Source organism: Rattus norvegicus, chromosome 2 (assembly GCF_036323735.1).
Source record: "Rattus norvegicus strain BN/NHsdMcwi chromosome 2, GRCr8, whole genome shotgun sequence".
NCBI lineage: Eukaryota > Metazoa > Chordata > Mammalia > Rodentia > Muridae > Rattus > Rattus norvegicus.
This window is the reverse complement of record NC_086020.1, coordinates 33,443,911-33,471,519: the sequence shown is the minus strand read 5'-3', so window position 1 is coordinate 33,471,519 and position 27,609 is coordinate 33,443,911. Positions and strand designations below refer to the sequence as shown.

The 27,609-nt window shown below is 44.8% G+C and overlaps 1 long non-coding RNA gene and 2 pseudogenes across 4 annotated transcripts; 1 reads left to right on the top strand and 2 right to left on the bottom strand.

Moving 5' to 3' along the window:
• Positions 1–7,909: 7,909 nt before the first annotated feature.
• On the bottom strand, positions 7,910–9,310 carry LOC100361161 (bolA-like 1-like; annotated as a pseudogene).
• A 1,127-nt stretch (positions 9,311–10,437) lies between these two features.
• LOC120100688 (uncharacterized) lies at positions 10,438–26,983 on the bottom strand. Of its 4 annotated transcripts, none has more exons than XR_005500550.2 (3): positions 22,092–26,964; positions 17,010–17,097; positions 10,438–16,908 (listed from the first exon to the last, which is right to left on the bottom strand). It is a non-coding gene; the product is annotated as an uncharacterized LOC120100688 (long non-coding RNA). The 4 variants fall into 4 exon arrangements; XR_005500549.2 differs by having other exon boundaries at positions 21,540–26,962; XR_010063721.1 differs by having other exon boundaries at positions 17,010–26,983.
• Positions 26,984–27,205: 222 nt separating this feature from the next.
• Rnu4-64 (RNA, U4 small nuclear 64) lies at positions 27,206–27,335 on the top strand (annotated as a pseudogene).
• Positions 27,336–27,609: the final 274 nt, after the last annotated feature.

Sequence of the window (27,609 nt, the reverse complement as noted above, 5' to 3'; positions counted from 1 at the left end):
AATGTCCAAAGTCTCATCTACAAGCCAGCGAAATGAGGAGAGTTTTCCCGTGTGTCAAGCGCGCCATTAGCCTCGCTCTCCTCAGGGCCGGACTCCCACACAGCTCAGACGCAGAACGAGATGTCACTAGTGGAGAGCACAGTTCCAGTCATCTAAGTCCATGCATTAGAGCCACTTCCTCGTGGTGCCACCACCACGCAGCTGCCACACGGCATCGAGAGCCCAGCAAGATCCGTGTAGCTGGTGACGTAGGAATGTGACGTGAACGGTGACGTAGGAATGGCGGCAGGCGGCTGGAGACCGAGCAGTATTCGGAGACTATAATTCCTGCCACACAGAGAAAACAGGGAGAGGACTAGAGGTGGGGGGAGGCTGTAATTTTCTCAAAGCCTGCCCCGAGTGACACACTTTATCCAGGAAGTTTCCACTTCCTGAATGTTCCGCTTGGAGCTGGAGGGATTGCTCAGCACTTAGGAGCACTCGTTGCTCTTCCAGAGGACATGGGTTTTGTTCCCAGCACTCACATGGCGGCCTGTAACTCCAGTTCCAGGGGAACTGACATCCTCTTCTGACCCCCGCATATCACACACGTGATGTACACACATGCAGGCAAAACAGTCTTGCACATTAAACAACAAACAAATACATGTCTAATCTCCAAACAGCACTAGTAACGGAGAACCAAGTGTTTGAATGCTTGAGCCTGGGGGACATTTCTCATTCAAAGCACCACACTGAGCTGCACTTTTGAGATACAAGCACTTCATGTGCTTAACATCCATGTATTACATTCATTGTATATCTATATCTATATCTATGTCTATATCTATATCTATATGTCTATATATCATCTATAGATATAGATGTATAGATATAGATATAGATATATTTAGATCATAAAGCTACAAGAGCCTGGGGGATAGCTCACTGGTTATAGGACTTTCAACAAGCATGAAGACTGAAATCCAAAACCCCCAGAACCCACATAAATGCTGTGTGGGTGCCAAGCATTGGAGAGGGGTTTTGAGAGAAGGGGTGTCTGGGAGCACCAAAAAGAATGATTTGGAGTGAAAGTGTGGATCCAAGAGGATGACCTGTGTTTTGCTTGATAGAGCATTTCCAGTCTGCTTCTCTCTTTGCTCTGCTTTCTCTCTGGAAATTTCTCTGTCTGCTTGCTTGCTAATCTGTTCATGTCCTGCTTGAGTGTGTGTGTGTGTGTGTGTGTGTGTGTGTGTGTGTGTGTGTGTTTTGCGGGGGGGGGGGTGCGGGGGGCGTGCCCTCGCACACGTTCATGTCTCTGTGTCTGTCTGTGCCTTTTTCTGTTCTCCAAGCAGTTCTTTTTCTCTCTCTTTTAAAAGATTATTTATTTATTTAATATGATGAGTACACTGTAGCTGTCTTCAGACACAGCAGAAGATGGCATCGGATCCCATTACAGATGACTGTGAGCCACCATGTGATTGCTGGGAATTGAACTCAGGACCTCTGGAAGAGCAGTCAGTGCTCTTAACCCCTGAACCATCTCTCCAGCCCAAGTTCTCTCTTTTTATCCTAAAAATTCTCTGGACAGGTCCTCTCTTGTACAAAATAGGTCCAGTCTTTTTATTTTACATATCAATCCAGTCATTTACTCTAGTTCTTAAGGGATAACAAGCATACATGCATACACATACACATACATGCACACACACATACACACACACACACACACACACACACACACACACACACACACACACACACACACACGGAAAACAATCCTAAAGCCCGTAGCTATAGCAACTGGGTCAGAGCCACATTCTTCAAGATGTAAACAAGCCCTACCCTAATTAAATGCAAAGGAGAATGGATAAAAATAGGAACATAAAACAAAACCTTGAAAACGGGAGGAGGCTTGGGGGGAGGGAGGAGATAAGGAAGAATACCAAGGGGATCTGATCAAAGTCTGCTATATATGGTGAAACCGAAAGAACAAATGAAAACATGAAATGGAAGATTCCAGAAATAAATCATTCATAACTTAAAAAAGCGAACAGCTAGTGCTGAGCATGGATGCTGTATGCCTGTAATGCCAGCTTTTGGGAGGCTCAGGAGTTCAACATTAGCCTCAGCTACACCCTAAGTTCAAAGCCAGCCTGGGCTACACAAGACCCTGCCTCAACACCCCACACACAATCCTATTTCATCAGTGGTAAAAAATCTCAGGGGCTGGAGAGATGGCTCAGTGGTTAAGAGCACTGACTGCTCTTCCAGAGGTCCTGAGTTCAAATCCAGCACCCACATGGTGACTCACAACCATGATGCCCTCTCCTGGTGCGTCTGAAGACAGCGGCAGTGTACTTATATATAGTAAATAAATAAATCTCTTTAAAAAACTTTTTTCAGAATAGGGGCCTCATCTGAGAAGGCTTTATCTGAGAAGGGGCATAAGGGAACTAAGGAAACTTCTGGATACTCTGCCCTGATTCCGTTTGAATGTACATATATACTTTTTTTTTTTCAAAAATTCATTACACTGAACATTTAAAATCAGTGCTGTTTACTGTACATGTATTACACCTCAACTTGAGTGTGTTTAGGTCATGTGTGTCTGTGCAGGCATGCATGTGTGTGCTTGCAGACAGAACCCAGAAGTCAACCATAGGAGTCACCCCTTGGGAGCTAGGCAGTCGCTCATTGGTTGGAGCTCCCTGGGTAGGTCAGACCCACAACTAGGCTTGTCACAGGTTCTGGAAGTTGGCCTTATGTCCTCCTGTTTGCACAGTGGGCTCTTTACTGACAGAGCTGTCTCCCCAGCTCTATACCTGAATTTTAGTTGTTTTTTTAAGATTATTTATGCTTATTTATTTATTTTTAGTTTTTCAAGACAGGGTTTCGCTGTGTTACCCTGACTGTCCTGGAACTCACTGTGTAAATACGGCTGGTCTCAAACTCACACAGCCTGTCTCTAGCTACCAAGTGTCGTGTGCAGCCACACCCAGCATACCGTCATTTTTAACAGTTGTACACATTTGAAGAGAAGTATGTTACTAGGTTTTTGTCTTTTTTTTTTTTTTTTTGTTTTTCTGGGTTTTTGTTTTGTTTCATTTGGGTTTTGGTTTTTTGAGACAGGGTTTCTCTGTGTAGCCCTAGCTGTCCTGGAATTCACCCTGTAGCCCAGGCTGGCCTTGAACTCAGAGATCCACCTGCTCTTCCTCCAGAATGCTAACATACGGCACACATACTTACGTGTAGGCAAAACATTCATACTCATAAGGTAAAAATAAACCTGTTTTTTTTTAAAGTAAAAGTCCAAAGTAAATTTAGAAACATAATCACTTCATAAGCTGGCAGCTGCCTTTGGTGTTCTCGTGATTTTTTTAATTACTATTTTGTTTTTAAGGTTGAATACAAAATAATGAGCCTCATTATGGTCTAGTGATCTTAGGAGAACATTTACTGGGTTGTGGCAAGTTAGCACAACAATCTTATAATTGTTGGTTTCATGAGTCACACTTGCACCCGTGTGTGTGTGTGTGTGTGTGTGTGTGTGTGTGTGTGTGTCTGAACCCGACCTCATGACTGAGATGGCAGGTTACAATAACAAGCTTACAACAATGTTCTGCTCCTTGTCCCCAGGTGCAGGAAATGAAGGGACCTGAAGACAGTTTATACTTGTTTTAACACGTTTATCCTAGCACCTTGATATGTGATTCCTCCCTGTGCGTGAGGCAGAGGAGAGTGACGGGGAGGGGAGGGTGTTAGTTAACAGAAAGTTAACAGTCAGCTCAGGCCTGTTTAAACTTCTGAGACCTGAACGCTCACCAGTGTTGTTAATATTCAAGGGGACTCCAGGGATTTTTACTGCCAGAGGGCAAATACAAGTTAAGCCATGGGAAAAGCTATTCAGACCCCCCACCTCCAAGCCTGCCAGGTGACTCGGCCTAGGAGATGGAAACCGCTGCTGTTCTTAGAACTGCTGGTGACAGCCAGGATGTTCTTAGAAACACTTTGGATTAGCCTTTGAAATCAGAGAACATGAAGGGCTGCATGCAGGCTGCTGGAACATTCCAGACAACTGGTGACAGACAATACGTCCTACGTCCACCACGAGCAATCCAGGAGTGGCTACACTGCTGTCTCCTCACTGAAGTCATGTCCAGATGTCTGCCTTAGCCTCAAGATGAGAAGTCAGTACTAGAGTATACTGAAAAAGTCCTACTCCTGGGCTGGGATACGGCTTAGTGAGGAGCACTTGCCTGGTATGCCTGAGGCCCTGTCTTCCATCCCTAAAACAAGAGGGAGGGAGGGACGGAGGGAGAGAAAGAGGAAGGGAGGGAGGGAAGGAGGGAGGGAGGGAGGGAGGGAGAGGGGAAAGGAAGGAGGAAGGGAGGGAAGAAGGGATAAAGGGAGGGAGAGAGGAAAAGAGTAGGAGGGAGGGAAGAGGGAAGGAGGGAGGGAAGAGGGAAGGAGGGAGAGATAAAGGGAAAGAGAGGATGGATGGAGGGAGGAAAGATGGATGGAGGGAGTGGTGGAGGGACAAAAGGAGGGAGGGAGAGAAGAAAGGAAGGAGGGAGGGAGAGAGGAAAGGAAGGAGGGAGGGAGGGAGAAGCCTGGAACTGGCTCGTGGGTAAGAGTATTTGCTGTGTGAGCATGAGGACCTGAGTCGGGATCCCCAGTATCCATGTTAAAAGCCTAACATGGCTTAGGATTCTCACCTGTGATCACGGTACTGGGGGGCTTGGGAGGGAAATGGAGACAGAGTAACCACAGAAGTCTCCCGGTGAGCTCTCAGCTTCAGTGAGAGGCTGTTCTCAAGGAACATGACGAAGAGCCACATGGGTGCTCCATGTTCTCCTCTGTCCTCCACATGCACGCAAGCCAAGTGCCTGCACCTGCCCCCATTCGTGTATGTTTGCCTACATACATGTGCCATATTCACATACACACATGCACACACATATACACACACATGCACATACATACATGTATACATGCACACACATGCACATACATACACACTCATGAATACACACATATACATACACACATACTCATATACATACACACATATGCACATACATGCACCTACACCCATGTGTGTACATTTGCCTACATGCACATGCACACACACATATATACACTCATGCACACACATATACATACATACACACACTCACACACATACATACATGTATACTACACATACATATACACACTCATGAATACACATACATATACATACACACATATACATACATACATGCACATACACACACACACTCATGAATACACACACATACATATACACATGCACACACACACATACACACACACACACACAGGAATCAGAATCTACTCTTTCTCTTCGTGGCACTCATTAGCAATTCATGAAGGCTCCGACTTCTCCACATCTAATTTTTTATTTGTTTGAGGCAGAGTCTCATGTAGCCAGGACTGACCTTGAAGTTGATGTGTAGCTAAAAATGACCTTTAATTTCTGATCCTCCTGCCCCAAGCCACTGAGGCCTAGGATTACCAACACGCCACCATAATACCTGGCCCATTTTCCAAATGTTTACCAACACACACTCTCTCCCCTTTCCTCTCCTGCACCTTAAGTAACAGCCATTGTCGTATGGATTTGTATTTTTCTAAGGATAGTGACCATACATCCATTTTCTTTGAGTAAATATCTACATAAATCTTTTGTGTCTTTTTAATTAGACTTTTTTTGTTACAGACATGCTTCCTATATTCGAGATTTGATTTAGATATGATGTTTGTTTCTGATGATGGTAACTGTGCCCTTAGCTGAGTGCTTACGATATACCCAACCCAACTTTTGAACTTGGCTAAATCTATCTTTTTGTTCACCAGAAGACGTGAAAGCAGTGCCTGTCAGGTTAGTTACAGACAGCAGGTCATAAAAATTAAAAGCAAATAAAATAAGAGCTCAAAACCATGGCCGCCATGACGCGGTGGGTGAAGTTACTTGCTGCTTAGTAACGGGAGACTGACAGTCTGAGCACAATCCTTTTTTTTTTTTTTTCTAAAAATTTATGTATTTTGTGTATGTGAATACACCGTTGCTCTCTTCAGACACCAGAAGAGGGCATGGGACCCCATTACAGATGGTTGTGAGCCACCCGCCATGTGGTTGCTGGGACTTGAACTCAGGACCTCTGGAAGAGCAGTCAGTGCTCTTAACCACTGAGCCACCTCTCCAGCCCCTGAATCCTTGGAACTAACACAAAGCTGGAAGGAGAAAAGTTGTTGGGAACAAGCAAAAGAAACTTATTCTAAATACTACCATTTTATTTTCAGACTCTAGACTATTCGATATTTAATCACAGGGGAAAACTAAATTCAAGATCCCAGGCCTAAGGGTAGCTGGGGACTGCCCAATAGCTGAACCATTTCTGTTGTAAGGAAACTGTTATCTGAGTCCAGACATCTCACGGACAACTTCTCTGTCTTGCTGGCAGGGTCAAACAAGTTTATATTCCCAGGCCTAGAAACCTACTCCAATTCTGATTGATAAAAACTCCCGGGGGCTGGAGAGATGGCTCAGTGGTTAAGAGCACCGACTGCTCTTCCTGAGGTCCTGAGTTCAAATCACAGCAACCACATGGTGGCTCACAGCCATCTGTAATGAGATCTGATGCCCTCTTCTGGTGTGTCTGAAGGCAGCTACAGTGTACTCATACAATAAAATAAAATCTTAAAAAAATTAAAAAAAAACAAAAAAAACAAAAAAAAAAACTCCCTGGCTCAGCCCCTTATGTCAAAGTATAATTAGACAATGCTATGGTTCCTCCTGTCCCCCTTGACTTATGGTTTCATCCTTTAAAAATGCTGTACAACATCCCTTCAGGGATGTAGCTCAGCTCCCAAGTCTGTCCTGTGGCCCTGGTCCGTCAGTAGCCACTTGATTACACCTTTGTCTTCTGCATTGACCTGGTGTTTGAGTTCTGTTGGATTTGTGTTGGATTTAAGTGAACCCCACAGCAAAATGACTCCACAGAGCTTTCCCTCTGATTTACATAGGTACACAGTGGCACATGTGTCCCTCCCCTCAATGATAATAAATAGCAATTTCTTTAAAGATTTATTTATTTAATATATATGAGTACACTGTAGCTGTCTTCAGACACCAGAAGAGGGCATCAGATCTCATTACAGATGGTTGTCAGCCACCATGTGGTTGCTGGGATTTGAACTCAGGACCTCTGGAAGAGCAGTCAGTGCCATCTCTCCAGCCCAATAAATAACAATTTTTAAAGTATAAACATCAAGCAACAAAATCCAAGATATCCTGCAGCCATAGTTCCTGACCTCCTTGCTTCAAGCCTGGGGAGTCGTAAGCCAAGGGGGAAATAGACAGGACCTCGTCCCTAAACGCTTCTCATATTTTACTTTTGAGATACGGTCTTACTATGTAGCCTTGGCTGGCCTGAAATGAGCTATGTAGAGCAGGTTAGCCATGAACTCAGAGATCCGCCTGCCTCTGCCTCCCCATCCAGTCACAGTTACTTTTGGCTTGCAGTGGGAAATGGAAAACTCTATTGAATGGTCTAGAGACCCTCTAGGTCAAAAGATTTTTTTTTTTTTAAAAAAATGAGATATATCTGGTGAGAATACTATGAGACATGGGAGTAAAATTAGGAGAGTGGGAGAGGAGACATTAGGAAAGCAGGTGGTGGGCTGGAGAGATGGCTCAGCGGTTAAGAGCACCCAACTGCTCTTCCAGAGGTCATGAGTTCAATTCCCAGCAACCACATGGTGGCTCACAACCATCTGTAAAGAGATCTGATGCCCTCTTCTGGTGTATCTGAAGACAGCTACGGTGTACTTAGATATATAATAAATAAAATAAATCTTAAAAAAAAAAAAAAAAAAAAAAAAAAAAGGAAAGCAGGTGGTGGAGACTGCTCAGCAGGCAAACACTGGCCGCTGTGCCTCTCACAACCTGGGTTTCACTGCCAGGTCCCACATGGTGGAAGGAGAAAACACTCCCCAAAACTGCCCTCTGACCTCCACAAGCACACTGTGGTACACCTGTAAACACACACACACACACACACACACACACACACACACACACACACACACAAGAGAGAGAGAGAGAGAGAGAGAGAGAGAGAGAGAGAGAGAGGGAGACAAAGACAGACAGAGACAGACAGAGACAGAGAGAGACAGAGACAGAGAAACAAAGAAAAATATCACATCGATTTTTTTTCTTTTCTTTTTTTTCTTTGTGTTTTGTTTTGTTCTGTTCTGTTTTGTTTTGTTTTTGAGACAGGGTTTCTCTGTATAGCATTGCCTGTTCCAAAGTTCACTCCCAAAGACCAGGCAGCCTTTGAGCTCAGAGCTCTGCCTGTTTCTGCCTCCTGAGTGCTGGGACTAAAGGTATGCGCTACCACACCGCCTGACTGATTTTTTTTTTTGTTTTGTTTTTCTTTTTTCCAGGTTTAAAATTTAATGCTTGTTCAGGCCTGAGTCCCTCATTCCTGCCGCTGTGCTGTCGGGTCCACTGCTCTGGGGTCAGAGTTTTCAGCTCAAAGGCATGGATGTGCGGGAGCTCTTAGCTAAGCACTCATTCACCAGCCGGTGTCTCTGGAGCAGTGGCTTTCCCTCGAACTTAGCTGACACCACTAGGACCAGAAGCTGGTTGTGCAACAGTTCAGGGTCGTGTCCTCCACCTCCACGTGCTCTGCCTCCAGGTCCTGCTGCAGCTTCTCGCAGAGGTAGTCCGAGCTGAGTTCCACGATCACAGCCCGGCCGGGCACAGCCCAGCGTGCACAGCACCTTACCTCCCTTATATTTTTCCTTAAGCCTCCGCCTGAGGAGGCTGAGCAATGGAAGGACGTTGGTAGGTGCGTATTTCTGTCTCCAGTTAAAAGCCCACTCTTCACTGTTTCTCTGCCAGCCTTGAATGCTAGCCTCTCCTTTTCTACATGGTTGGGTTCCTGCCAATTAGAGGGCATAGCCAGCCAGTTCAAAAGGCCCAGACGGGTGTTACTTCCTTTTCTTTGCATGTTTAAAGAACTGTGCACGGCAATAACCAGTTCCCAAGGATAAGGGCGGATACAACATCCCCAATGCTTACCAACTTTGAGGCAGGAACAGAAAATTTAGAAATACTTATGTTCTTTATTATTTTGAATACTGGAACAGGGAAGGGTGTCGCCCCCCGATCTGCAGCTCTGGATATCTAAGGATTCAGACACTCAGGCACTTTGCTTGCGTTCTCTGTGAAATCCTTTTGTCAGCTGACTGATAGTATATAGAAGGAGTCTGCCCTCTCTTTCTAGCCTACTCTGGGTTGCCTCTGGGTTATCTATGTCCTCAATACCAAGAGGAGTATGCAGAGGTCCCACGAACACACACAAGCACATTTCCCCCTTAACTCGAAGAACAGAGGTGGCAGCCAAACACAGCGATGTATGGACCTGGAGGCTAGAGATGGCTCGGTTAAGAGCACTGGCTGCTCTTCTAGAGGACCTGGGTTGGGTTCCTAGCACTCATATGGAGGCTCACGACTGTCTGCAACTCCAGTTCCAGGGATCAGACACACATGCAGGTAAAATACACAAATGCACATAAAATAAAAACAAATAAATCATTCAACCGAATGAAACTTGGGGTGGGGTTGAATCTCCGTCTTCCCTGAGCCTGTGTCTAGACTTTGAAACTGTCCTCCAGTGACAAAGTTTTAAATTTCGAAGGCCAGGAAATCCCTACCCAACTGAATAAAATACTCAGGCAGAAACACAGCCTCCTGCACACTTACTGTCCAGCATCCAATGTCCAACTAGTGACCCAGTCTTTCCTACTACCTGGGTAGAGCTCAAGACCCCTGCCTTCAGGCGTCCATGAATTTACTCCATAACTTACCACCTGTGAGGGATGGTTTAGATGTTAGATGGCCCCTAGCCTACTCTGGATGTCTCTGTCCGTTGTGATTATCTAAGTCCCTCTCAATATCAAGAGGAGCGTTCAGAGGTTCCACAAGCACATTTCCCTCTTAACCTGAGGGAATGAGGTGGCACCAAACACAATGATGTATGCACCATCATTGTGGCCACCTTGAGTCATGCATTCAGGCTGTGGGGGATGCCCCTGGACCCAGGCCTTGCTTTCTTTCATTCGTAGTACTGGGGTAGAACTCAGGGCTCTCACGTTAGGTTTGATTTGTTGAGACACTTTCCCAGGCTAGTCTCAAACTAGAAACCTGTTTATCTCAGCCAGAAGTAGCTGGGATTACAGGTGTGTGCCAGCATGCCCTGCTCCTCCTCCTCCTCTTTGTCCTCCTCTCCCTCCTCCCCTCCCTCCTCTCCCTTCTCCTTGCTCTTCACCCATCCTTCTTTTTCCTTTCTGGTTGCTTTGAGGGGAGCAGCTTCACATCGCACGATCTCCAAGTGCCACAGGGTGAGAATGAGATGATCACCACAATTTTGAACCAAGTTTGAGGTAAATTTATTAAGTCCTAGCTGGGACAAAGCACACAGGCCAGGCCCGTACCTGGGATTCCTACCATGTGGCAATGAGTCCCATTACACAAGGGTTTATAAAGGCAAGGCATGAGCCTACCTACTTCCTATCTTTGTCCAATCAGGGGCGAGCATACATCCTGACATACTTCTGGCCTACAGACCTCCTGCCTACGTGTGATCCAGCACATCCTGTGTACTTGGGACAACCAAGCTTGTTTACAGACTCGAAAACTGATGGCTTGTTATCTTATCTTAGGCAATCCGGGGAGTATCTGTCCTGGGGCAAGGGTGGTATATAGGTCAGAGGCATTTTTGTTCTATAGATCTCTTGAGCACTGTCATAAACACTTAAAACATAATGCCAGCCCTCACCTCAGCCATGCTTGCTCTTCCTCACCTCAGGCCCCGAGACAGCTGAGCCAAGCAAGCACTCACACACTGAAAGCTCTGGAACCTACAACTAACACATACTGTTCCTCCTTTTAAACATGATTATCTCATGCTGGGCAGTGGTGGCATATGCCTTTTCCTTTAAGTATTATTTATTTCATGTATGTGTGCACACTGTCGCTGTCTTCAGACACACCAGAAGAGGGCATCAGATCCCATTACAGATGGTTGTGAGCCACCATGTGGTTGCTGGGAATTGAACTCATGACCTCTGGAAGAGCAGTCGGGTGCTCTTAACCGCTGAGTCATCTCTCCAGCCCCTGTACGTTGTCTTCTGACCTCCACAAACATTCCATGCCTCTTGTGTGAGCAAGCACACATGCTCACATGCAAAGAAAGCCGCTAGGCACAGGTGGTGCACATCTTTATCTTCAACACTGGGGAGGCAGGAACAGACAGATCTCTGAGTTTGAGGCTAGCCTGGTCTATAGAGTATAGTCCAGGACAGCCAGGACTATCCAAAGAAACCCTGTCCCCTGTCTCAAAAACCAAACCAGAATAAAAAAAAAAAAAAAAAAAAAAAAAGGTAGAACTTCTGTGTTTGTCTCTAGGAAAGAACTTCCAGTTGGGGAATTGTGGGCAGCTCTTGGGAAGCATACTCAGAGAACACCCAGGCAATCCAGAGGCTCCCTCTCCTCTGAGAACAGAAGACCTGAGTGTTTGGTGTGTTCAAGGTTTGGAAGAGAGGACAGAAAGAGAGGTTAATGTCAAATGGGAGTGGTCCATACTCAGTGAGAGCAGAACTGTGTTTAGCCATGCCTAAAAGCTTCAAGGACCAAGGCATCTGGAGACTCTTGAAGTGCTGCTGCTTGGATTCAAACAACAGTACCAGAGATGTTATACGTCACATGTTCTGTCTCTCTTAAGCTCACCAACAAGGCTTGTCGCAGGGTCGACTTTATCAGCAGTGACCTACAACAGCACTTCAGGGAAGGAGTCCTGAGGAGGTTGTATATTTGGCTGCAGAACATTTGAAGTCATCGTATAGGGCTGGAGTGGGCTCGAATGGCCGATCACTTGTTAAGTGAGACGGAAATAGACCAGAAAGAACAGCAGGGGAACCCAGGTTCAAGAGGCCACTGGAGATCAGTTACTTTTCTTGCTGGTGTGACCAACCAGCAACTTCAGACAGAAGGATTTTTCTTTTTTTTTTTTTGGTTCTTTTTTTTCGGAGCTGGGGACCGAACCCAGGGCTTTGAGCTTCCTAGGCAAGCGCTCTACCACTGAGCTAAATCCCCAACCCCAGAAGGATTTTTCTTTACAGGTCGATGGTACATCCTTCAAGAGCAGGAGGCATAGTGACAGGATCCTGAGACAGATGGTCACAGTGTTGGCAGTCAGGAAACCGAGAGCAGATGAGAAGTGGGGCAGGTCTATAAGATCTACTCACGGGCTGGAGAGATGGCTCAGTGGTTAAGAGCACTGACTGCTCTTCCAGAGGTCCCGATTCAGTTCCCAGCAACCACATGGTGGCTCACAACCATCTGTAATGGGATCTGATGCCCTCTTCTGGTGTGTCTGAAGACAGCTACAGTGTACTTATATATATAAATAAATCTAAAAAAAAAAAAAAAAAAAAAAAAAAAAGACCTACTCACAGGGACCCAGGTCAGGAAAATGAGCCACAGTAGTAACTTTGGTGATGGATCTTTGGCCACAAACTCCTCCCAACCATCTACCCATCCCCAGTCAGGCTCATCAGATTCCCTTGCACAGCTCCCTTCAAAAAGCTTTCTGCATGGCTACACCAGGAAATCAACCGTCCAGGACTCTCCACTGTGGACCTTGCCTTTCAGATGTTAGGAAGTGGGCTGGGAGGGGGTTAGGGCTGGGTAGGAGGGCTGTGCTCTTCAGGGCAGGCAATTAGGGGGTACAATGTCTGAAGAGAATGTGAATGTATGAATAAAACTGAAGCCTTGTTTGCCTTTTTTATTACCAATACACAACAACAGCTCCAGAGAAGTTCAGGATAAGACATAAAGAAGTTTGATCTAAGACCTATGCAATCTCTGCAGTGTGTGGGGACGTTTCTCAAAGGAAAATACATTGCTTTTTGTCAGTCCTAGTGTTTTACATACACATTAATCCGGAGAACAGCTACAGCATTGGCCACCTTCTGATTCAGCCATTATGTTCTTTTGGAGAATAAACTTATAAGGAGGTCTATGTCTCTATGTCTATGTCTCTTATTGAATCTAAGTAATAGGTTCCAAATGCCCAAGGACCCAACTGTAACTAAAAAGACGAAACAAGTTAACTGTGGGGCTGGAGAGATGGCTCAGCGGTTAAGAGCACTGACTGCTCTTCCAGAGGTCCTGAGTTCAAATCCCAGCAACCACATGGTGGCCCACAACCATCTATAACAGGGATCCGATGCCCTCTTCTGGTGTGTCTGAAGACAGCTACAGTGTATTCATATACATAAAAATAAACAAAATCTTAAAAAAAAAAAGAAAAAAAAGAAGTTAACTGTGTCATTTTATACAGCTACTTGAATTTATCATTTCTGTGTAATAATAATTATAAGATATATTAGTTAAAAATGCCAATACTAGTTCACACAGAGTATTTCACTGAATGTGAATAATGACTTTAAAATACATTGTTGCAGGATAATTTGATCAGACTGTAAACCCTGAGATTTTGCTGTTTACTGGAAAAGCCTGTTTCTAGTTGTGGTGTGGCTCAAGCCTTAGTACATACCTTTAATCCCAAACAGTGAAGTTTGGGGTTTGTAGAAGAAAGCACTCCTGTTTGAAAGTAATGTCTAATTTGAGTGGCAGACAAAGTGATGAATCAGAGAAAGATTTGACAGAACAGGATATACCCAACTCATGAGAACAGAGAGAAAACAGAGGCTACTTAAGAGAAAGCAGCACACACGCACAGAGAGAGAGAGAGAGAGAGAGAGAGAGAGAGAGAGAGAGAGAAGAGGGCAGTTTTACTGGGACAGTTGTAAGAGACAGGTTGCAGAGAGAGAAAAAGCTAGACGCAAGTTTAGTCAGAATGAGCCAGAGGATGAGAAGGAGCCAAAGGATTAGAACAGATTGCCAGAGTTAGTTTGAGGCCAGAGCAAAAAAGTCATAGGTTGAGAGAGAAGCCAAGTTCAATCAGTCAGCTTGAAGATGAGTTTGAGCCAGAAGAGCTGAGTTGATTAGCCAGCCAGAGCTCAGAAACAACTAGGAGGCGGTGAGTTTATTCAGCAGTACATTTCCGAGGCTGAAAACATCCTAGGTCTAAATTAGATTGGACGGAGACTAGAAGCTTCCAGGACTAAGCCCAGGTTAGCCTCCGAGGCAGTAAGCCTCCAAGATAACAAATGCATCAGGCGAATAAAAGATACTTTAACCATACATACTTATTTTTGATTTAAAAAAAAATAGGCTCTCTATGCTGCTCTGAATCCACCACACAGCCCAGGCTGGCCTCAAACTCTTGAGTGATGGGATCGTAAGTTTGGATCATCATTATCTGGCCTTTGTTTCTGAGACTTGATCGCAGCGAGGAGCAAGGCAGCGGGCGTGGCATTTGTGCTGAATAGACAGGATCTTGCTATGTAGTTGTATCAGTTAGGGTTTCGGTGCAACTCTCATAAAGGAAAACACTTCACTGGGGCTGGCTTCCAGGTTCAGAGACTTAAGTCCATTATAATCACAGTGAGAAACATGGCACCATACAGGCAGACATGGTGCTGGAGAAGGAACTGAGTTCTATATCTTGATCTGTGGGCAGCAGAAGGAGACTGCACACCACACAGGGTGTAACTTGAACTTAGGAGACTTCAAAGCTGAGGGTCCACAGCCGTCCTCCATCAAGGCCACACCCACTCCAAACAAGGCCACACCTCCTAACAGCCACGTAGGCCAGGCATTCAGACATGTGAGTTTATGGGACTATACCTATTCAAACCACAGTAGCCCAGGTTGACTGAGATTCTTTTGCCCTCACCTCTTAAGTGCTGGGTCATGAGTATGCCACCACCTGGATCTCTTCTCACAAAACCTCTCCTTCCATTGTGAGAGGTACCATGCTCATTACATCACCTGCCCTTCATACCTCCCAAAGGTCCTATCTCACATGCCATCCACACATGGATTTGGGAATTAATATTTGGAGAAAATATTCAAACCATAGCTTTTGTGATTTGTATGGGTTTTTCTTTAAAGAGGAGTGTCACAACGTAAGGACCTACACTCCTCATTAGCATGACACATGGAGGGTGCTTTTGTTTTTTATCCTATTTTGAGGGGCTGAGAAGCTGGCTTGGTAGGTAAAAGGACCTGGGTACAGATCCCCAGCACACACATAAAAGGTGAACTGTTCACTGTAACCCTAGCGAACCCTAGGAGGCAGGGAGAGCAGAGACAGGAGGATCTCTAGAACTGCCAGCCTGGCTAACCAGTGGTGAGTTCTGAGTTCAGTGGGAGACTCTGCCTCAAGGGAATAAAGTAGACTGGGATACAGCAGGAGCCTCTGATGGCCTCTGTGCACACAATGACCCAAACACCTGCAAGATGCATGCGTGAACACCCTCCCTACACACACATACTGCAAACATACACCACATACCCATACCACGAAGACATATACATACGCCATACATATACCATACCCACGCATCATATACACACATATACCACACACATATACACACATGCATCACACACACATACCACATACACACACACACCCCACACACTTATACACACACACCATACACATATACATACACCACACATGTACCACGCACACTATTCAAACATCCAGTATGTACCAGCCAGATGCTAGACGGCAACCTCTGGAGGCTTCTGTTCCTAACCTGTGAAATGGGGATGATGACTCGCACCTTGCAAAGGTCGTTCGTAAGCCTGTGTGTGAGACTGAACTTCTTGGGTCTGAGGCTCTAACTCAGTCGGCAGAGCACTCGTCCACTGTGTTAATTTCTTGTAGCCGTGACAAAATACCCTTACAGAAGCAACGGAAGGAAAGGCTTTATTTAGTTTCACTAGTCTGGGCACAGGCTATCATGACAGGGAGACATAGTTACAGGGCTGTAAGGCAGTTATTGTGTGTGCACATGCACTCACACGCACACATACACACAAGCATGCATGCACGCACGCACACACAGACCACCATCACCACCATCACCACCACCACACCACACATGTACAGCCCTCAGTTAAGGTGGGCCTCTTAATACCACAACTGATCCTATAGGCAGGCATACCCATAGGCTAACAGAATTCTGATAATCCTTCTCAGACATTCCTGGAAGCTTAACTCCTGGATAATCCTTGTCTCAAGAAACTCAAAGCCCCTGCATCCCAGCACTGCGGTGTAAGCGGCATGGTGACATACACCTCAGCTCTTGGGAGGAGTCACGAGGATCGGAAAATTCGAGGTCACCCTTAGCTTCACAGAGCGTTTAAGATCAGCCTGGGATTTTTTTTTTTTTAAAAAGTCCTAGCACAGAAGAAATACTATTTAATGGTCATTTAGCACATACAATACTTGCTATATCAAGATTATGTCGGCTTACTACATTAAAAGGCTCCTCTTAAGATAGCTGAACACACAGAACTGGACATACAGGGCAGACTCTGCACCTTTTTTTTTTTTTTTTTTTTTTTTATATATAGCCTTCTGCCTGCATATGTGACTTCAGGCCAGAAGAGGGCACCAGATTTCATTACAGATGGTTGTGAGCCACCATGTGGTTGCTGGGAATTGAACTCATGACCTCTGGAAGAGCAGTCAGTGCTCTTAACCGCTGAGCCATCTCTCCAGCCCTCTGCACCTTTTTCTTAATGGTTTTGTCTCTTCTCCCCCTTGGATTTGATGCTTACATCGATTCTCCTGTGGCTGGAGACCAGCAGCCTGGGAGCTGCACGCTGATTGGTGTAGGCAGGAGTTCCTGATCTAAACACCAACTTGGGGACTGGGTCTCAGGAGGCAACAATACTGTTCCTGGGGCTGGCTGGGGACGTGGATATAAGCATAATATTACCATTTGGTAACCCAGGGAGAACGGGGTGTCGGAAACAGGAAGAGATTCAATTATAGCCAAAATTCACGTACCATGCGTTAGAGCAGGTAACGTGGGCACAGGGTTCTCTCAGTGTGTAGGGGTCAGCCACTTGGAAGCACAGTGCCATCTCACAGGACTCTGTGGGACAGAGAGGTCCGAGATTTTGAATCTCAGTGTCACTCATATCTAACTGTCAAGTGTGGGACACACCTTCTTTGCCCACAAAACAGAGACATTTAACCTCGGATGTTGTAAATGGTAACTCTGGAAGACATTTGTATGTCGCCAAGGTGCTCGATAAACAGTATCTCCTATTTATTTTCTCTCTGGGTCCAAAGCCTGTAAGAGGAAATAACCAATCTACCTGTGTCACCAGACTAGGTTCCCGTACCACAGGTGCACAGCTTCCAGAGGACGGTTGTGGGCATTCTCGATGATACCTATTACTTTGGTTAAGAGGCTACGTTTTAACTCTAGATTTCCATAAAAAAAAAAAAAATAGCCAAATGGGCCTGGAAGTTCTTAAGGCTCAAAGCAGCTTTGATTCCCTCAAGTGCTGTCGTGATAACCTAATACCTTGCTGAATTTCTCTTGCACAGAAAGGAACAAATGCTTGATATACATCTTCATTGTTTTCTGCGAGTAGGTTTCCTGTTATTTTTTTTTTTCCTTCTGTCTGGGGGAAGGGAGTAAAGGAAACTTCCTGGTTAACCCCCTCCTGTAGGGAACATGCTTGAAAAAATAAACAGAAGGAAAGGGCAGAGCTTCTCATCAAAGTCTTACCAGCAGAATTCAACTCTGGTATACTTAAGGACAGCCTTAGAATCCAGAAAGCCATTCAACTGCTCAAAGTGACAGCTGGGCAGAGCACAAGGACAGATAGACCTCAGAGGAACACAAGGACAGAGACCTTCTAGGAGGAGGGTCCTTCACCTGCTCATATTCTGTAGGATAGGAAGTCAGCTAAGTGATTGCAATCTGTTTGGGAATATGTGGAGAATTAAGAAAAGCCACTGTTTAGAGAAGAGAAATCAAAAAAGGCTTAAAAAGTAGGAGTTTCTCGTCTTAGTCCTGAAGCACTGTTTTAGGAACCCGACCTCCAAACACAAAGGAGAAAGGAGAGCACTCCAGGTAGAGGAATTTATGGGAGCAAAGGGCAGATCCTAGAGAGGGGCACATATGGAGCAGCTAAGAGGGTCCACCAAGATGGGAGAATGTCCTTAGGTCCTTACCACCACTTTCCACTCGGCAATTGTAATCAATATGTTCCCGCCTCGGCTTCTCTAATAGACTGCTAACTGTAAGTCAAATTAATCTTTTCCTTACCCATTTGTTTTTGGTTAATGTTTTATCACAGCAACAGTAGTTAAGCAACCAACGTATATCTTTGTTATTGTAAAAATATAAAAAATTAAAAAAAAAAAAGTATGGTTGTCTTTTACCTCACTTAGGTCCAGCACCACAGTGCCCTCAGTCAGCAAAGCGTCTCACCCGCTCTGCTCCATCCCCTATCACACTGCCGATGGCCTCTCTCTGAGCCTTCAGCAATCTCTCTACCTATCTAGTTCCCAAGGCAGGTTTCCATGCCAGAAACACACATCTCAACTCTGTGGCGACCGCACACTCCATTACACTTAAATATACACATGAAAGAACACACAACACGGGGCTGGAGAGATGGCTCAGTGGTTAAGAGCACCCGACTGCTCTTCCAGAGGTCATGAGTTCAAATCCCAGCAACCACATGGTGGCTCACAACCATCTGTAAAGAGATTTGATGCCCTCTTCTGGTGTGTCTGAAGACAGCTACAGTGTACTTATATATAATAAATGAATAAATCTTTAAAAAAAAAAAAAGAACACACAACACAATAACCTTTGGTCCAATTGGTGAGATATAATTGCCCACCTAAACATACAAAGCCCAATACACATCCATCCCTTAAGAACATTCGTAACAACCTGTAAAGGTACAGCATGGAGTCTTTTTTAGTTTTTTTTTTTTGGTTTTTTTTTTTTTTTTAGCATGGAGTCTTAACGTCACCCGCCATATTGTCCTGCCTCGGCTTCTCTCCCTCTCCCTCCTGTCTCTTCCTCCTTTCTGTTCTAATCTCCTCCTCTTCCTTTAAACTTCTCTCCCGCCCATCCTTCCTTCTCCTCCAATGACAGGCCTCCTTCTATCCTGTACCTGTCCCTCACCTGTACTTTACAAATTCAATGGGGAGAAGGTTCTGGTGAAGTCACTTGAGTCCTGAGTTATGAGACTAGGCAGCTGTCCTTGGGGCAGTGGAATTAGCATCAAAATACAGATAACGTCCAGGCAAACCACTACATATCTTTTGTAAGGGAAGGGACCAATTAGTTCATTGAAGGTAAATAGAAAATAGGTCATTAGAAAGAACTTAAGTGGTGAAAAGCAGGAACGTGCGCACACACCACTTTTGGAGTTTTTGGCCAAGCATGGTGGTACATTTCTATAATCCTAGCAGAAGAATCAGGACTTCAAGGTCATTCACCAGGAGTTCAGGGTTATAGAAGAATACACAGCAAGTTTAAGGTTAGCCTAAGCCTCATGAAACCCTGCCTTTAATTTTTTTTTTTTTTTTTTTGCCTGATAGTGGTGGCACATGCCTTTAATCTCAGCATTTGGGAGGTAGAGGCAGGCAGGATCTCTGTGTGTTCTACCTGTGAGTTCCAGGATAAGCAGGGCTACACAGAGAAACCCGGACTCAAACAAAACAAAACAAAACAAAAACAAACAACAGGAAAATTAGTTTCCTCGGCAGTATTGGATATTATCAACAATGATATTTTAGTTTTAGAAAATAATTACTGTCACAACCAGTAAAATATCAGAATCCAAAAGGAATCAAGAAGGAAAATCAGTGTATTTGATCACACTGTGAACCCTAAGATTGGGTTTTGTTTTGTTTTGTTGTTTTGTTTTGAAAAAATCCTGTTTCTAGTAGTGGTGTGGTACAGCCTTAGCACACACCATTAATCCCGCAGGCTGGAGTACAGACACACCTTTAGTATATAGACCTTTGAGCCCAAACAATGAAGGCAAAGTTAGTTGGTAGAAGGAAGCACCTATGTTTGAGAATAATGTCTAATTTGAGTGGCAGACAAATGGACGAGTCAGAGAAAGATTTGACAGAATAGAATATGCCCAGCTCTTTCGAGAAGAAAGAGGAAAAGAGACTACTTAAGAGAGAGCAGCACAGAGAGAAAAAACAGGAGGCGGTTTTACTGGGACAGTGGTACAGAGACAGGCTGCAGAGAGAAAATGAGCTATACACAGGTGAAGACAGAGCCAGAGAATGAGAAGCCAGAAGATCAGAACAGACTGAGAGAGTTTGAAGTCAAGCAGAGCATTTCAGGAGGAGCCTAGAGAAGTCAGATTGAATCAGTTAGCATGGAGAGAAGTTTTAAGTCAGAAGAGCTGAGTTGAACCGTCTCGTGTGAGCTCAGAAAGAAATAGAAAGGGTGAGCTTATTCAGCAGTAAGTCTCAGAGGCTGAAAGCATTCTAGGCGAAGGTTAGATCGTACAGAGGACAGAAGCTTCCAGGCTCAGACCTAGGTTAGCAGACTGATGCAGTAAGTCTTGGAGACAACAATTACATCAGGAGAATAAAAAGATACTTTTACATCCGTGTATTTTCCCAAAGAGCAGAGTGGTCATAAAGAGAAGGTAAAGATCTGGAGGCACCATCTGAATTGAGCATTCAAATTTATCCCTCATCCAGATTGCCTTCTGACATAATGTCCTGCTCACACTTGTGTTGCTGCTGTAGCTTTAATCAAAACTATGAGATGACTAGGACATGCTGTCATGTTTCAGATGGTGCCATGAAAGTAAACTGCTCAAAATCTAAGACTTATGAGTCATGACAAAAGAAATGCAAGGAATGGTCTCTGACTGGTCCTTGGATTTTAAAGCAATCAGGACAATGGGATGAGATAAGATTTTGTAAACAGGTTCGGTCCCCAGCTCCGAAAAAAAGAACCAAAAAAAAAAAAAAAAGATTTTGTAAACAATGTTTCATTTAGGAGGTGTGCTAGGCTAACGCCGAGTATGGCCATGTTCTTGAGAGCAGATTGGACACGCTGAAGTACTTATGAAAAGAGAATTATACGAATTCTAGGTTTAGAAATATAAAAATTAAAAGAATAAACCCCAAAAGGCCACAGACCCAGGGCTAAGCCCTACAGCCAGGACTAGCAGGCCATAAAGATAAAGGAGCACAGGAAACACTGTCCAGGCAGGACTGACAAGCCATAAAGAAAAGGAATGCAGGAACCAGCCTGAGTTAATGGGACTGATTCATGGGACGTCTGACAGAAAGACATCTCCCCCCAGCTCACTCAGGGCCATCCTCCAGACCCTGATAAGCCCCTGACTTCTAACACGTACTCTTTCTGCTTTGTTCTCACTGCTATGTTTGAATGAGCCAATTGTATGTAACCACACCAAAACCCCCTAGCCTTCTCTATATAACCCTCTGACTTTTGAGTATCTCCTGCGCGGGATACGTGTCGGCCCGGAGATCTCTGTAATAGGTCTCCGTAATAAACCTCACCTTTGCTTATTACATCCAAAATGGTCTCTCTGTGTCTGGGGTCCGCGATTTCCCAAGACTTGAGTAAGGGTCTCTCTGCGTGGGATTTTTCACTTATGGTGGGGAATCACGATCTGAGATTACTCTTGGAGCCTAGGGATATAACTTAGTGGTAGTCCACATTTAGTATGTAAAAGTTCTTGGAGTTGATCCTCAGTGTGTGTGCATGCCCACATACACACACACACACACACAGAGAGAGAGAGAGAGAGAGAGAGAGAGAGAGAGAGAGAGACAGAGAGAGAGAGAGAGAGAGGAAGAAGAAGAGGAGGAGGAAGAGGAGGAAGAGGAAGAGGAGGAGGAAGAGGGAGAGGAGGAGGAGGGAGGGATGCAGAGAGGGAGAGAGGGAGAGAAAGATTAAAAAACAAACAAATGTACATGTTAGAATACAAAAAATTAGGCATAAAAAGTGCTCTATAAATCTCAGATCTATGTATATGCAAGATAGTAAATGTGGCCCAGTTATACTTCACCATAAACAGTTAATGAATTTTGGTAAAGATACCATCATACCATTGTCTTAACTCTTCTCCAGTTTGAAGCTCCTGCTTGTTTCTGATGCTGGGGATGGAGCTTGGAGCCTTGCACACGCTTTGTACACTCCTGGCCATTGAGTGACACCCCAGCCATGTCTCTTTAGGGTGAAATTTTCAACATGGTAAGTTAGTAAAACAAAACAAAACACACACACACACACACACACACACACACACACACACACACACACACACACACACACACACACCGTTTCTTTTCTTCCTCTAGTTTTCAGAACTAAGAGAAGTCTGTGATTAGGACAGAGTTTCCAGCCTTGTCTTGCTTCCTCATCTTCCCGGAGTCCCGTCTCTGAGCCTCTCCCACCCAAGGCCGGCCCCATGAGCCTCTCCCACCCAAGGCCGGCCCCACTAGCTAACATTCACGTAGGAAGACTGAGGGGTCACCTCTCTCTCAATGCTATCAGCAGGATTCAGATCATCTAGCTCTCTTTCTCAAGGCCAATCCCTTCCATGCAGAAGTTACAAACGTTAGAGATAAAATGCTTGTCTAAAATATGTTTTTTAAAAAAACAGGAACCTGTCTTAGCCGGACATTCAAAGCTCCATAGAATTCAAATCATAAGCTTTCAGGGGTCTTGACTCAGGGAGAACCAGGATTCTTGGCTTCAACACTGAAAGGAATTTCAGGACAGCCAGTTTGAGAAATAGAGTTGGTGATTTTATTAAGTATATTTTAATATAGGCATAAGCATGAAAGTTAAGAGAAAGAGAGACACTCAAAGACACAGAGAGAGTAAGGGAAAGTAAGATATCTCCAAGTGTAGGTACAGACCTTTCTAAAAAAGAGTAAGCCATTGCTCTAGCATTAGTCATATATATCCTTTCGGCTGCTAAGAAGCTCCCTTCTCCCTTCTGATAAAGAGATACTCAAGGTGACCCTAAGGTGCCTTGGGTGGAATTGTGCTTCTAGTGTTGCATACAGCCTTTGGTACACCCGTTTCCCTGTAAATAAGGTTTCTGGTGAGATTACTAGAAACCTGCAGGTTCACGGCCAGGAAGAGAAAAGGCCTTAGGCAGATGTTAATTTACCAGCAAAGGCTGTGTCTGGATTCCTCCCCTACCTTCTTAAGTACCAAGATTTTCCCCACCTTTCTTTCCTGACTCACTTCGACTCTCCAACATGGTCCTGGGTTCGTTCAGCCTCAGGGTGTTGCAAACCAGAGCTCTGCGTGGCTGCCTCCTTCTCACGATTAAAGCCTCAGTTCAAACATTCTATCTTGGAGTCGCTGCTTGGAGCCTCCCTCTCCAAGGAAGCCTGCTTCCCAACGCGGCTCCCTCCGACATCCTGTTAGCCAGTTTGCCTTCTCCATACCACGGATCAATCACTATCGGAAATGACCTTGCTCGTTGTTTTCAGATCGGCCCTTTGGCTTGGGTGTCTTCTCTACCTACCGTCCACGCTTCGACAAGGAACCCCGTCTATCCCGAGTTCGCGGTATCTCTAGGACGACATATTTGCTTAGTTAGGTGTTTATTTTTGCTGTGCTGGGGCTCTACCTCAGAGCTCTTTCCCCGGCTCTTTCCCTGTGTCTGTAATAAGAACTCCCGCATGTGACTGTGGGATCAAGGCCTCTGTTGGTGAGAATCACAGTGAGCTTCCCTTTGCAGGCTCCAGCAGTTCCTCAAACCAAACCAAACCAGACCAGACCAGACCAGACCAGACCAGACCAGACCAGACCAGACCAGACCAGACCAGACCAGACCAGACCAAACCCAAAAAGAGCAGAAAGTCTGCCTTTGGGAGTGAGGCTATGATGGTGAAACTGAGAACTGTCCCCCCCCCCCCCCCAGCTATTTCATGCCCACCCATACGCATTCCTAAAGCTAGAAATTTTTTTATGATAAAGGTTTTTATTATTATTACTTCTTAAAGTTTGGAGACATAGGGTTGGGGATTTAGCTCAGTGGTAGAGCGTTTGCCTAGGAAGCGCAAGGCCCTGGGTTCGGTCCCCAGCTCCGAAAAAAAGAACCAAAAAAAAAAAAAAAAGTTTGGAGACATAGACAGATTTGAGAGCAAAATATTTGCAGTATTTGGTGAGTGTTGATTTTATATCCTCACCTCTTTTGAACTAAAAGTCTCAGGAAGGGGTGGAGAGACAGTTCAGTGGTTAAGAGTACCTTCCTGGTTTTGTGGAAGACCTGAGTTCGATTCCCACTGGCCCACATGGGAGCCTCCCGTTGTCTGTAACTCTGATGCCTTCTGGCCTTCACAGGCACCAGGCTCAAACGTGGTTCAAACACATACAAGCACTCGTATGCATAAAAGATTAAAATAAAATGAATCTTTTTTTTTTTTTTTTGTTCTTTTTTTCGGAGCTGGGGACCGAACCCAGGACCTTGCACTTCCTAGGTAAGCGCTCTACCACTGAGCTAAATCCCCAGCCCAAAATGAATCTTTTAAAAGAAGAATCAGAGCTAGATGGATAACTGGTACTTAAGAAATTAAGAAAAAAGTCAACTTGAGTCTCTTTCTCTCTGCATTATTCATATAAATTCAAAACCATTTACTTCGTCCTCAGAGGATAGCAGCTTACTCCAATCTTAGGAAGCGATTCTTCTTCCCAACATGCCTGCACAAGGTCTCCAACCGTCAACAATGTCTGTGCATCCTGGTTTGTGAAGGCTTCTTTTCGGCCAGGCAGGGTGGCACATGCCTGAACTTCCACCACTGTCAGGCAGAGGCAGGAGACTGTGAGACCGAAGCTGGCCTAGGTTATACTGCAAACCTCTGCGGGGATGGGGCTGACAGGTGGGGGAAGATCTTGCAAAATATAAAATTCCTACAAAGGAATGCATGAAATATACCATCTAATAAACAATTATATGGTCAACAGCCATGTGGAGGCGAAAAAAGCCTACACCTAAGGGTAAACGTGGAATGCTGATCAACCATGGAATATTGCTTAGAGATAATAAGTAGTCCTTAAAACACAGCAGGACTGGTAAGAAGGTTAATCAGCTCAGGAATTGGGTGGCCAGTGACTGAGTCCTGGCTTAGCAGAGAACTGGAATAAAGGAGCAAGCCATTTGGAACCTCTGCCTTCCGATGCCTAGAAGCGGGGAAATAGCAGTCCACACGTTCTGTTTTCTTTTTTCTGTTTTTCTGAGCTGGGGATCGAACCCAGGGCCTTGCGCTTGCTAGGCAAGCACTCTACCACTGAGCTAAATCCCCAACCCCAGTCCACACGTTCTGTGAAGGCCAAACTATAAAACTCACGTTGCAGAAAGCACAGGGCCTGGCGGTGGTGGCTGTTGTTAATAATCCTTCTTGCCAAGCTCTAGCTCAGGTACTGACAAGCATCCACTCACTTCTCTGGTGTCGCCAGGGTCCCTCCCTCCCAGGAGGATCTTGCTTCACACACAAGCACTGAGCAGCTCGTAGCTTACTCACCTAGAACAGGTCTCCTCTGAGAAGCTGTCCCACAGATTCTGCCATAAACGTGTCCGAGGAAGCTGCCTTGTGCTGACAGGGTGCCGCCCTCCTTATTACCAGTTGGCCATAATAGAGGTCTTTCAGGCCAAGCCGGCAGCCACTCCAAGCTGAGGTGCCCTTAAACAAATACCAGACATTGAATTTGCTCGCTAGACTGGCACAGTGGAGTGGAAATATTTTAATCTCCCCTTCTTTTCTTCCCTCGATTTAAGCCTAGAAGAGGAATGTGCTCCCTTCATAATGGCAGTTGGCAAGCTTAGAGATGCAAATGGTGCTTGGAGGCACCTTGGCTTTGGGGATATTGACTAAGTGTTACTCCATAACAGCTAGTGAATGTCTTCTCCACCAGAATGGTTTTAGGGAGATGACAGACAGCAATGACTTGTAACTTTACTGAGATGCGTTTGATTGTCTCCGAATACAGCATGCTTTCCCAAATCATACCAGGTTACTAATTTTATCTATTTTTATTTTTCATGCAATGTTGAGCATACAGGGCCTCATGAATAGTGGCGAGCATCCTCTATCCCTGATTTTCTCTCTACAAACCATATTTATTTATTTTCCCTGTGTGTTAATGCCCACATTCATGCCTGGGCTTGTGTGGCAGTCAGAGACCAACTTGTGGGAGTTGGTTCTCTCTTCTCACCGCGTGGGCCCCGAGGTTGGGGGCAAGTGCTTTAACTCAGATACCTAGTAAGGTGCAGGCTATTATGAGCTACGAGAAGTCCTGTCACCTCTCCCATCTCTGTTTTTACTTTTTGACGGAAAGGCTCACTAGGTTGCTTAGGCAGGCCTTGAATTCGTGATCATCTTGCCTCAGCCTCCAGAGCATCTGAAGAAGGTACTATTTATTATGACTCCAAGTGTGGTGAAGGTTTTACTAAGGGGCAACACTGAGATCTGACAGGGTTTCTCTGTGTAGCCCTGGCTGTCCTGACCTCGGTTTGTAGGCCAGGCTGGCCTTGAACTCACAGGGATAATAAGCCTGCCTTTGTCTCTGCCTCTGGAGAAGTGGGATTAAAGCTCTGCTCTTGGCTTTTTGTTGTTGTCGTTGTTTGGCCCTTGTTTTTAAATCTTAGTGATTTGAAAAAACAAATCTACTTACTGGTCCTCTAATTAAAAAAAAAAAAAACTTACGGGCTGGAGAGATGGCTCAGCAGTTAAGAGCACTGACTGCTCTTCCAGAGGTCCTGAGTTCAATTCCCAGCAACCACATGGTGGCTCACAACCATCTGTAAAGAGATCCGATGCCCTTTTCTGGTGTATCTGAAGACAGCTACAGTGTACTTATATATAATAAATGTATAAATCTTAAAAAAAAAAAACCTTACAACTTACTTTGTTTCACAATAGAATGAATGTTAAGTGAACATTATTTAATGTTGGAGAGTGGATAATGCTACAAAACTATTGTGAGTTGCCAAAAAGGATTATTTGGTTAAAAAGTCACTGTGTAGGGCTGGAGAGATGGCTCAGTAGTTAAGAGCACTGACTGCTCTTCCAGAAGTCCTGAGTTTAAGTCCCAGCAACCACATGGGGGCTCACAACCGTCTGTAATGGGATCTGATGCCCTCTTCTGGTGTGTCTGAAGACAGCTGCAGCGTACTTATATATAATAAATCTAAAAAAAAAAGAGCTTTGTGCAGTGGCAGTATCATAGTCAATGAGGTTTATCTGAGGCACGATTACTGCTAATTAAAAAAGAGAAAGGAAATTACTTTGCTACAAATTATGATGGCATTCTTTAGCATCCAACCTATTTTGTTTTAGTATCGAGGAATGATGTGCTTAAGGCTGGGTTTCTCTCTAGACACTTTAAATCACTACCTAGTCAGCACAATATTAACAGCGGGGGATGGGGGACTCACGGGTTTAGACCTTTCCATATTATAATATTGTTTGGACAAGTAATCTGAATCAAATGAAAACAGTACGCAGTATCTTAACAGAAAACACATGAGGGTGACACCTGTCGCCAGTTCCATATGGCTCGACCTATTTTCTTAAATTCTGCATTCACGGTAAGTAGTCACTAGAA